This window comes from Cololabis saira, chromosome 5 (assembly GCF_033807715.1).
Source record: "Cololabis saira isolate AMF1-May2022 chromosome 5, fColSai1.1, whole genome shotgun sequence".
Lineage (NCBI taxonomy): Eukaryota > Metazoa > Chordata > Actinopteri > Beloniformes > Belonidae > Cololabis > Cololabis saira.
The window spans coordinates 23,933,769-23,946,846 of record NC_084591.1 but is presented as its reverse complement, the minus strand read 5'-3'; the positions used below and the strand labels follow the sequence as shown (position 1 = coordinate 23,946,846).

General features: G+C 39.0%; 1 protein-coding gene across 1 annotated transcript in view; it reads right to left on the bottom strand.

The window, feature by feature from the left end:
* Window positions 1-11,681, bottom strand: part of slc45a3 (solute carrier family 45 member 3) — a 45,555-nt gene extending 33,874 nt beyond the window's left edge. Inside the window, exon 1 of the mRNA XM_061721312.1 lies at window positions 11,607-11,681. The gene's annotated coding sequence lies outside the window, so the exon portion shown is untranslated. The remainder of the gene's footprint in view (window positions 1-11,606) is intronic.
* Between the last annotated feature and the right edge of the window lie 1,397 nt (window positions 11,682-13,078).

Sequence of the window (13,078 nt, the reverse complement as noted above, 5' to 3'; positions counted from 1 at the left end):
TCAACTGCCTATTAAGCCTGGGCCAGTGCTCCCATCCCCGGTCTCATTACCTCCCTTCTCCCAGCCCAATCTTAGCTAAGCCCATACCCCTGCATGACAACTTGCCTTTGGACTGATTTAACCCTTTTCCTGGTTCACCAGCTCAGCCAGTAAAACCTTATTTGATTAGACATGAACATGCACACAGGCGCAAACACACACCCCCAGTGGCTTGCAGACACACTCACGCATGCCCACAACGCCAGCCAGGTGCCTTGCTTGTACCCACCGCCTACATACCAAGGCCAACCCTTCAAAAAAAGAAGAAAAAAAAACATCTTTTACTTTGATAACAGTGTTAACAGTGTGAGCAGGAGGAGAAGTGGATGTGGGGAGATCTAAAATGGGGAGGGCTGGTTGTTGAGGGAGGCATATCAATAGAGCGTAGTGCAGTGGCTGCTGGCAGCTCTTCTTCTCTGCAATCAGGAGGGGCTACCCTGGAATTAAGAGTATTCTGAAAATCCCATTTTGGAAGAAAAAAAAAAGGAAAAAGCTGCACCCTACCAACTCAGCTATTCCCCCGACTTGCTGAAATATTTCTTCCTTTTAGCCCTTTTGCTGTGCCCTGTTTATAACTCATAAAAGTACATACAGATTCATGTCCCTCTTAAAACTGACTATCCTGTGTATAAATGCTTGTGTTATCTCATTGTGACATTGCCCAACATTTTGCAAACATAAATGTCTCGAATCTACACCCTCAGAGTGTTGTAATAATTAACTAAGAGTGGAAAAAAGACTACTGTATGTTAGCCCAGAGGAACTGTACAAGCAAGAATAATGAGGTGCATACTGAAATAACAGAAGCTCAAGCCAAAGCACCTAAAACCTCAAGTTCCACACATACCAGACACTGCGCTGTCTACAAATGGCTCAGTTACTTCTTCAGCAAAGAAAAAAAACTGCAACAAATCCTTGCATATCTACAAGCCGTTTTGGTGTGCTATTGAGATGTTTCTATAGTTAACATTGCGTGTGTGCTTGACTACAGCCTTGACTGAACACATAAGCATTCTTGCCAGGCCGAGCAGACTAATTCCATGGTAGCCCTTTCCACAAGCCTAGCTTCTCCAGCGCCAGCCAAACCCAGCATGTCCATAATAAGATACAACACACAGGCCTCTCCTATGATAAACCATCCAAACCAAAACACTGCAACATAAATAGAACTCAAGGGCCACTACTCCTGGCATAACAGCAGAGACCCAATAAAGCCTAAATGTCACCAGTATTATACAGAAGAGGCAGGATGGAATGGGAAAGATCAGTCACTCACCATGTGCCTTCACAGCAAATTAACCTTTAAGTAATTACGTGATTCTGATGCTTAAACAAGAGCTGCTCTACATACTCAGTGTCTTTTAATGCATGTAAGGCTTTCAGAATTAGCTTTGCTCCAATGACCATCAAAGAGCACCACATTTATCTGTATTAGGACACACCATAGCTGGTCTGAACCATTTCAGTATTTTTCCCTCGGACTGAAGAGATCCATTAGTTTGATTCAATGTTTCATCCCATTAAAAAGGTAAATGTAATACAATAGTAACTACATATTTTTGCTCCAAGTACTGGGAAGATGATGAGGCAAAAAGCAACAAGTCAAGCACAATAGGTCAAGTTTATTCAGAAACCACATTTAAAACTGATGTAAGTGCTGTGATTCAAATTTGCCCCATTCTATTTCTATAAGATACAAAATTGACTCGATTGACTCGACTTGCAAGGCAAGTTTATTTCTATAGCACAATTCAACAACAATGTGATTCAAAGAGCTTTACAAACAGATTAAAACAAATAAAAAACGTGAATTAGAATTTTGACAAAAGAGAACAATAGATAAAAGTCAGAGAAAATCAGTAAGAACTGCAGATTTAATTGTTTGACTACTCTTAATTCTCATCAACAGCAGAATCTGAGAGCCATGAAATCTGTGGACTTTCCAAAGTAAGCAAATTTATCATGTTCGAAATAAAGATTTTTTAATTGAATTTGACAAACCTTGCATATTAAAATGTACCACATCTGACTCTCTTGTTCTGAACATTGTACAAATGCACCGAAATGCTTGGCGAGTGAGGAATGGTTGTATTTCCTGTGTAATGTCTTATCAAACCATAGTGAGATCAGGAAGCCAACTTAAAGATTGTCTATATACCAGCAATCTGAACAACTTCTGAACAGTCTGGTTAAAAATGAGCAGCAAATTTCTTGCATCCTGAAGCATCCACAATAAAAATTCAAATAGTATCAAGATGGAAACCCCCAAAGATCAACCCTCAACTTTATCAAGCAGAAAAAAATTACAAACAAGTAATGTATTATGATTCTGAATCTTAGAAAAAGAATTGATATCCCATCTAAATTAGGCTTTTCTAACACCAATAATTACCAATAGTAGAATTAGTGCTTGACCCCTCAACTTCGTACTAAGGTAGTTTATCTGAGCACGTCCAAAACACCAAAGTGGTACGACTTGCCTACCACATCAGTATGATCAGTGATAATTCTTTAAAATGTGTGGAGTGTCAATCACAGCTGAGTATTTAGCATGTTATAATCTTACGGCACAATATTTTCCTTCCTAATAAATCACAATGTGCAGTGTATGACAAATCATCACCATGATTCACCACAGCATTCATTGAGGAATGCGACAAAAAAAGGATGAGAGGAAACTAGAATGCCAGAGAAATCAAGGAATTGTTCACAGCTTGTTATAAGAAAGACATTTCTTTGGTGACAGTGAAAAGTCTCCAGAGACATTGGGGCTGGAAACATATCCCTGCCTGTCTCTGCATCCCGCAGACTGGGACTTATAGACTTATAGACCCCAGCCAGGACGAAGAGCCCCAAATACGCATCTTAATGTGATTTGTCCAGCTCCTACCACTTCTCCCCAAAACACGCCTGTCCTTCTAGATTAGTCATTTCCAGAATTATTTTCTGTATTGAATATGGCACAACCAGCTCCAAAGCTGACTTGATGTCAGTCATACGACTCAGTGCCATCTTAATAGGCCGTAGTAGGCCCTGGCACAATGTTTTGCCTGACGCATATTAGGGCAATATTCCAAGCAATGTCTTGCTTGGAAGAATAGGAATAGCAATCCCCTCATCAGAATCATAATTTAGCCAAAGATAGTCTTGGTCTTCAGACACATCCTCCTCTACTTCACTGTCATGATCAATGAAGACTTCCAAAGCCTCTTGGACTGTCATCGTTTTGCTTCGACTGCTTGTTTTGTAAAAGTCTGCCTGACAAAGTGTAATATTGGTAGGACTCCCATGCAGATAATGTTTTATATGTTTTGTCCCTCCCGTGTTGAATGTCCACTGAATGTGGGTAAAGTTTTCCCACGAGAACATAAATGGTTCCCGTCAAAAGTCATAACATATGCACCTGTGTGTGTGTGTGTGTGTGTGTGTGTGTGTGTGTGTGTGTGTGTGTGTGTGTGTGTGTGTGTGTGTGTGTGTGTGTGTGTGTGTGTGTGTGTGTGTGTGTGTGTGTGTGTGTGTGAGAGAGAGAGAAAGAGAGAGATTGGGGTGAAATATGTCTCACATTTGCAAAGAAAGACATACTCTGACATTTCCGACACCCTTTTACCTCCAGTTTGACTGGTGAACTGAACAGTATCTATGTGATATAAACATGCAGGGTTAGGTGATATAGGCATATGTGAGATGAACCATTTTCATGTTAACGTATATGTGGATTACACTAATTAAGGCAAGCAGAAGAAGTTTCATACTGAAAAAATACTTTTAACTACCAGTATTTATCCTAGAACATTAAAATGGGTCAATTTGACCCGTAACATAACATCTGTGAAGGCACAGAGATTGACGCCCTTGTCAAATGTTACACAAACCAGATGGTTAAGATAGAAGAGAAAGAGCAAAGTCCTTTCTCTTCCTCTCAAAAAGCACACACGCGGCTCAATTAATATTGTGTCCACATATGATGTTTGAATAAATTTCAGTAAACATCCTGCCATCTGTCAAAGATTGTTCCTTGGTGGAGCAGTAACCAAAAATCTAACCTTTCCTTAAAAATATTTTTAAAAAAAACAAACAAAACAACAACAGTACAAAACACCATTGCACAGCAAGAGAGGGGCGAACGACATTTATAGCTTTCGCAAAGGGTTACCCCTGGGCCTTCTGGGTAAAGGAGAAATGTCAATCAGCAGCACTAAAAGACAAAAAGCCTGCAAACAAATGATAACGTAATCAAAATAAATCTTTCCTTCCTTCGTTCTAATCATGTCCTCTAAACAATAAATGGGACTCTTATAATCAAACTCCCCAAACAAGTCAATCCTCTACAAAGGCAGAAAAACAGTTCTAATTGCGGATGTTGAGTATGTGCAAATTCTTCTTACTTGAGCTGTATTGTTGATCCCACAAGCCTGACTTTCATACAAAGTTTGAGTATGGCAAAAACAGTTGTCAAAGCACAACAACTGAAATCACAGGCTTGGTCCTCCAACAAGAACACAGAACAGCTCACATATCAAAGGTCTCCCTTGAACACTCAATAGCAATAGCATCCCCTTCAGTTTGCTACATGAAAGAGAACACTGTTGTGTTTTACAATATATCTTTTCTGTCCATTCACACAGCCAAACTTGAAAGAGGGCTATATCAAGATGGTAGCATTTCACTGTCCACTTAAACTGGGGTTTCTGGTTAGGTCAGTAGGAAGTAATTGTGGGGCAAGGACAATCATAATTTGGCAGACTAAATGTCTCACCAGATTTACTATTTCAAGTCTCCCATTTTACACACAGCAGGGCTTCTCCGACTGCCAAGGAGGTCAAAGTGAGACTCAATATGTATTGCCAACATCTGGGTAAGTCCTTATCACCATGGGAAAAGGACAAGCCAGTGTTATCCTTACTCCAGGGCCTGTGCTTGTCCCATGCTGCACATACTTTTACTGTGCTCCAGCATCCATGACGAACTATCACGCCTGTGCTCCTCATTAATGGGAAGTTACAGAAAAGTGATATGCTCATTTGCCATCTGTTCACCACACTACATGAGAGCTGGACCCGGGGCTGTCTTCTACAGTGCCACACAGTCTCTACTCCATATTACACTGTGTGGGCAGAACTAAGTTAAGTCAGAAAAGTTAATTGAAACAGCAAAATGTTTGTGAAACAAACACAAATCAACTTCAACGATCGGATGTGTCCTTTCTCCTCACCAAAAGGCCTGCCATGTTAACTGCAGGTAACTTTGGTTTCTGTTTTTTTTTTTTTTTTGTCCAAACGTTCAGAATGAAGCTTTCCCTCATTTAACCATATGAGGAGCCAGTGGCTAAGTGGTTAAGTGAGAGAAGGATTAATTCATTAGAAAAAACATTTCATGTTTTTCTTAACCCATTTAGACCTTAAACTTTGTTTTTAAAGAGGCTACTAAGTTTTGAGGGTTTTCTGAAAAACTTGAAACTCTCCGCTTAAACGTTTCTTTTCCCAGCCTCTGGAAAGTTGAAACAAGGCACACAGTGAGTTCAATGGTTGACAAGATAAATTACCAATACTTAAATGTACACATGATATTATACAAGCACACACACTATATAATAGCACTCCAATTTTGTATTCATCTTGGAACATCATTCTCACTGTCCATTATAAATCCTAGGCAGAACAGTTAAAACCTTTCTTGGTTTGCATGTCCTGCTGGATTGTGCTTAATCAAAAGCATTGATGGAGATCGCTCCAGGCTTCTAGTTCACAGCTTTTCAATACTCTGCAAGCACCCAGACAGCAGGATGCATGACATTCACTGTCAAGATTAGTGATAATGCCCACAGGGACCCAAACAAAACCAGTAACTAATGAATAATACAAAAACACAACCTAATTTAGACAAGGGGTCTACCACATGGAAAAGAAAAAAAAACATGCACACATTATGGGATTGAATGATGGATTCATGCCGTATGGACTGGAGACTGGTCAAGGGTATGCCTTTGCCCATTGCCTCAGAAGAGCTGGGAAAGGCACCCGTAGACCCCCATGAGCCTAAATAGGAATGAATGGTTGGATGGTTGTATGATGGAATTACCACGATTCCTGGGTAAAAGTTTGTTTACTTTGTTTTAAATGTAATGTATGTCCGTGGGATGAACAGCTCATGCCTCCAACATGTTTTATTTGTTTACCAAGTGCATGGACCTCATTAGGGCAGCACAGTGGTTTAGTGGTTAGCACTGTTGCCTCACAGCAAAATGTTCCCGGTTCAACTCCCTGGCAGGAGTCTCTGTTTTTTGCATGTTTGCATGTTCGTTTGTGAGTTTGTATGTTCTCCCCATGCTTGCGTGGGTTCCCTCCGGGTACTCCGGCTTCCTCCCACAGTCCAAAAACATGCATGCTAGGTAAATTGATGATTAAATAGTGTAGTGTATGCAGAATTTAATTTTTTTTTTATTTGCTTTGTTTGTTTTGTTCTTTGTTCTTCTTGGGAGAAGAAACAGAACAAAATATATACATCATGGACATCCCTGGAAGGTACAGTTAAAGGCAGCAAATTTTGCTCAAAAATCTATGTGTACTCTTATGCTATAATCACAAATCTCTAAAACTATTTTTGCTTATACAAGGGCATCAGTAAGCATAGAGAAAGACAAACATCCATTCACGCATACACACACACCTATGGACAGTTTATAATTGTCAGTTAACCTAGTCATACATGTTTTTGGATAGTGGGTGGAAGCCGGAGTACCCGAGAGAGTGGCAATGCAATTCCAGTGGTAACAACCAAGCCACCATGCGGCCCAAATAAATGTCAAGGTGCAACATTAACATGTGCAATGAAGAGTATGATGAACTCTGGTTATGATGAATTTATCTTAGTATTCAAGAGGTCAGATTGATCTATAATTTCGCTTCATGTGTTTTACAAAAAGACAAGGTGAACATCAATGTATAATCTAACCATCTCTGTAACAAATGAATCCCTATGCATGAACAATTTCACAAGATCCTTTAATTTTTTTATGCTGTTTAGGTGGCATATTTCACCTATATAAGAAGGTGCATTTAAGTTTGAATGGCATACAGAACAGCACATTAAGATTAAAGAGGAAAGCAGCTGGCCAAGGAAGCCACAAGAGAACTGATCCAGTGCCAGTGCACCCACACACTCTGGCACACATTGATTTCATGCCAGACTGAAGAGATGACTGGGAATATGTATGCCTCAATCAGACAAGATATTAAAAGGAGAAGATAACTTAGGCAGCTAAAAAGAATATTGCTTCACATTTTCTCATCAGTTTAGACTTGTTACGATCCAAGGAGTGATCAAGTGGACTCAACTTGACAAAGACTTAGCCATTCATTGTCACCACTGATCATAACAGAAGTTTCATTAGTGCCACAGATAAAAAAAAAGATTTAGTGATGTTTCGAAATAACACACGTTTGACAAATGTTGGATGGTGTTACGGTGGAACAAATAACTGAAAATCTCAGTTAGGACAGAAAAGGCAGGTAAGATTCCTGCAACAATCATGACACATAACCACAATATTAAGGAAATAATAATGCTTTATGACAACAATGTCAAAAGGGGAAATTCCTCTGTGATAGGATAGCTTTCTTCATAACCCACCCCCCCTAAAAGAAAAAAACCTTGGGCTCATTAGGGGAGCCGGCTAGTGGTCCTTTTCTCCGGTCCAGCCGGCTGTGAATCATCGTTATAGAGAAGCCGTTTGTACTTTGACCCCACAGCCCACAGAAAGCTGGGAAAAAAAAACTCAAGCTCCTCTGCTTCCCGTCAGCAAAAGATACAGGAAGCAGACAGGTTGCTTAATATGAATCCATTTTCCCTGCTGTTAGAGTTATAGCGGTCTAATAAAGTGCATTCCAGCACATCCAACACTCTCACATCCGAGACTCTCACACCCAAGGCGCAGGTGTCGTGTTGCTTTTGATTGGTGGCCAGTGTACTCAAGAGAAAAACAGTCAAGAGGAAATAAATAAATAAAAATAAACTTTTCCATTTTCTTCCTTTTTTTAATCATAATCATTGCGCTCCCCCCCAATGTTCCAACAAACAATCTCGCTGTTGTCACAGTGATTAGCACTTAAAAGGAAAAATGCAGGATCTCAGTGGTTTGAATGTTTGCCTTAAGAAAACTACAAAATGCATCATGCAGATCTGAGAAATTGGCTTCACTTAAAATCTGAGTTCACACAGAGACAAAGGAAACAGAGGCAACCAGAATGGATTTTGTCAATGTAAAGGCAACAGCTCGAATGACGTGAACCCCAAGGCAATTGGTTCAACTTAACTGCAGACAAGGTTACAACCAACTTCCTTGAGGGAGAAAATACAGGACATTTAGCTTCTTTTTTTTTTTTTAATGAACAAAGTTTAAAAACAGTAACAGATATGTTATATAAAAGCTTATAATTAACCAAACTGATTCCAAGAAAAAAAAATGAAGCAATTTGCTATAATCAGGATATGTAACTCAAAATATGGAAGCAATGTAAAAACAAAAGGGGTTATGAGGAAGAGACAACTCGTCCACTGAAGTGAATGTCCCCTGCACTTCTCTGATCCGAGACAACCATTGTACAGATCGCGAAGCTGTGATTGTTCATGGCTACACATGATATCAGTGTGACAGTAGCACACAATGCTTTGAAGAACACACAGAGCTAAAGAGGATCCCCCGCCCTTACAAACCCCTTCCAGAAAAAAAGAATAAAATAATCCCTCATGAAAAAGTAGAAGGAAATATTTACATCGCATTCCACTGCCTGTGTTAAATTACAAATCAATGACAATAAAACAGAGATGTAGTTCACTGAGAAGTTAGGTACGTGTGGAAAGAAAGCAGAAAAAGCCCTCCAAAGATAAACAGCCTATGACTGATTAAAACAGCAAAGCCGTCAGTCTGCCTAAGTAGCTCGGTGTCCTCGACTGTGGGTGATTATCCTTCGCTTGGCTTGGGGGTATATTAGACTGTCAGAGAGCAGAAAACAGCCAGCTGGTCTCGCAACAACATCCTGGGTGAAGTAGCATTTCTATCACTGTGAAACAGATGAGCTCTGCAGAGAGCTGTGCATACCCCTCCTGGGGCAACGCACAAAGAATAGCAAGTGGTAACTTTTGGAGAGCTTGGAGATCAGACAGTCAGATCACAATAAACACTTGCCACTGATCAGCTATGCTCGAATTTCAAAAAAATATTACACCAACAAGAACCTAAGCCTTAAAAAAAAAAAAAAAAAAAGGAAATTATAAGGTTTGGTTTGTTTTGAGTTAAATTCCTGCAAGGAACAAAAAGAGCTGCCAGAGCAAACTGGGTTTAAGAGAAGAGTCTATTTTCCAGAGTAGAATCAACAACATACTTTGGCAGTCCACAAGGAAGGCAAAGAGGTCTTTGTGTTGTGGCAGAGTCACAGTCACAGTGACAATAAAAGTTCCTCTGTCATGGGTCAGAGCTGGTTAACCTTTTGATCTTCCTCCTCCTCCTAATATGGTTTTTTAACATTAAAAGGTTTTAGAGCAAGCCAAAGAAACCAGACTCATTACCAGAGAAAAAAAAAAGCAATGGAAACTGTGTGCTTGAGAATTTTACTGAGAGAAAATATAGCTTACATTCGAGATGTGATATTCTCCAGTTAAGAAGTCACACTAGGAGGAAAACAAGAAAAGTAAACAAAAACGTTTCCCAAAGCATTTCATTTTTGGTGAAATTTTAAATGAATTAATCAGATTGCAAATGGATCACAACAAATTGTCAGGAAAACAATTTGATGCAACAGGACTTCTACTGACTTGTATTTTTACTTTTGCTGTAAAGTGCCCTGGCTTTTCTTGTGAAGTGGTCCTGCACAAATAAACTAAAAAACTCATAAACCAATTAGAGTTTTAGTGTTTCTTTCTTAAATTAAAACTTGAAATGAAATGACACAGTAGCCTAGTGCAGACCAATCTGGTAAGGATCAATTTGTAAAATCATAAACAAGTAAATAATTTAAAATAAAGTTTAAAAAAAATCCACAACTACAACTTGGAAGTAATCTTGTGCAACAAATGATTTCCCGATTAAATAATTAAAAACTGTTGAGTCTAGGTCAATAAGCAAAGGTAACCGTGTAAGCCCACAGCTATCAGTTGTAAAAAAAAAAAATATGTGGACTTAGAACTGAAAGTGTGATTCATAGAAATGGTCTTGAATGCCAGCAGTGGCGTTAATTCAGTCGAAGCTAAGGTATGGCAAGGTTACGAGTCACAAAACTTAACTACATCCAGCAAATACTCATCACAGAAGTCTGCTATGTAGCTTATCTGTGTGGTCAAGAAAATTGGAACTTTTTCAAATGCAGTCTCGCTCACTGCAAAAACTAAAAAAAAAGGAATATTTTTCTTATTTCTAGTTAAAATGTCTAATTTTTAGTCAAAAAATCTCATTACACTTAAAACAACAGTCATCACCAGAAAAATAACTTGTTACTTTACCATGTTCACCTGTTTCAAGTAAATTTTCACTTGAAATAAGTAGAAAAATCTGCCAGTGTGACAAGATTTATCTTCTCATTACAAGCAAAAAAATATTGTTCCACTGGCAGATTTTTCTACTTATTTTAAGTGAAAATCTACTTGAAACAGGTGAAAATGGTTGTTTTTGAGTCTTGTCTTAGATGTAATTAGTTTTTTTTTTACTAAAAATTAGACATTTTAAGTAGAAATGAGATAAATATTCTTGTTAAGATTTTCAGTTTTTGCAGTGTATAATAACTAGTGAAATCGATCATGTTGTTCTGATTTGCATTTGTAGTTATTCTATATGTATTAAGTAATAGAATAATCAATACAAATAGACACAGAGTAATTCCATAAATGTATTTAAAAAACAAACATTTACATTTTCCCTTGAAGCCGAGGTGTGGCGGCTGCCATACCTTGCCATACCCAATTGACGCCCCTGAATGCCAGTAATCAAAGTTTGAAAATACATGCCATGAAAACGAGTCCTGAAAACGCCTCAACTAAGTGACAGTTCCTGCTGAAATAGTTTGGCAGTAACTTTTCCAGAGGGGTTTCCTCCAACACCTCCCACCACGAGTCCCCCAGAGAGGCGCCGGCTCCAGCGGGGACAGAAAGGGCTGATACCGGTCCGCGAGCCTGGAAACTTATTGCCACTATGGCACTTGGCAGCACATCAGCAGCCAGCCCGCTGCTCGGGCTGCAGGCTGGAAAAACTTCCAGAGCAGCAGGCTGCTCCAGCCCGGCTAACAGCACACCTTTCGGCCGCAGGCTCCAACACGGTCCCCTGAACCCCGAGGGCTCAGCTCGGCTCGAGCAGCATCTCTTTCAGGGGACACGGCCAGAGTTTGGGGTCCAGATTAAACCCGCTGTCTGCGGTTCCGAGGCGGTGAAGCGTTGCAAGGCAGACACATACAATGAACAGATTCAACAGCGACGTCAAGTTGTAAAGTACTGGCTTTAGTCCCGTATAACAAAGGCTGAATGAGAGTATGGTTCGTGAAATAGACATGTAATTCCAGTGACTTTTTTAAATGTAGTATTACCTTAAATTATGCAGTGCCCGGAGAAATCCCTGAAATAAAGCACCCTGCCGACGTACCGCTGTTGCTCAACTTCTCCCAACTGCCTGCAGTGACAACAGCTGTCAGGCTGGCTGCAGCCAGCACACGTACTTCCGGGAAGGATTTTCAAAGTATACAAACATGCTGTTTTTTCTTTCTTTTTTTTTTCTATAACTCACAGATCGAAGCTGAGGGGATACATTATTGCAGTTTCGAAATAATAACGAAAAGAAAAACATTTACCTATAAAAGTTGTTCCAATGAAATGCCATTTGAAATGTGTTATGAGTAAAACTCACGCTTTTATTTTGTAAGCAAAAAACATGTGTCATATACCGGCAGCGGTCGCAGTAATAAGGGGACGGCAATACGCTACAAACAAAACAGACAAGTTCAAAACTGGGATTTTTTTATTTTAAAATCAGAGAATTTGCAATTAGGCGCAGCAAAGAAATCTTTTTTTTTTTTTATGAATATCCTAATTAATCAGTTGCAGCTGCTAAGTTCCAAACACAACTTAAGTCAAGTCTGTCACTTTTTCTTAATGATGCACTCTGTGAAGAAATCAATCGTTTATTTATCAATTTTGTTTGGAAAAATAGATACCACCATCTCAAGAAAGACATTCTTAGTTTAAAGTGAGCAGAAGGAGGTTTAGAAATTTTATTTTTTTTAACTTAAATTCCACATTTGAAGTTAAATGGCTTAAGGAATGTTTGGAACCAGCAGAGTCACTATGGAATTTTATTCCACACAATATATTTTAGAAAGTAGGAGGCTTACGACTTCTGATGGGCTGCAACCTCACAGTTTCTAAATTACCGGTGAAACTCTCAACATTTTATCAACAGGCTCTAGGGAAATGATGTTATCTCCACATGATTGTGTATGTGAATGTATCTAAAGGTGCATGCATCCAATCTCGAGCCAAGTGGTTAGAGAAAGGAGAAAAGAAATAAAGTTATATCTCTTGATATAAATGGTGTCATAGGTTCTGATCCTAACAACATCTCTAATTACATCAACTCCTTTTACAATAAATGAAATACATCTGAATTTGGTCAATCAAAGTGTGACACGTTTATGAAACACATGCAAAACTTTACGCCCTTAATTTTTAAGAATTTCCAAGAGGAATGTGAAGCCAGACCTTTATGCTCAGAAACTACCAATGATGTGCACTCAGTGAGACTGAGGAAATCACCTGGAAGTGATGGCCTTACTGTGGAATGTTATCAGTGTTTTTGGGACCTCAAAGATAATCTTTTATAGATGTATAATGAATGCATAGACAAACAAGAAATTACAACAACCATGAAGCAAGGACTGATAACTTAATTCCTAAGCCAGAAAAAGACCCTTTGGTTCTAGAAAATATATCAAAAATCTAGCAAACGTTTATGCCAAACGACTAAAAAATAATTTAGAAGAGATCATTAGTAAAAACCAAAATG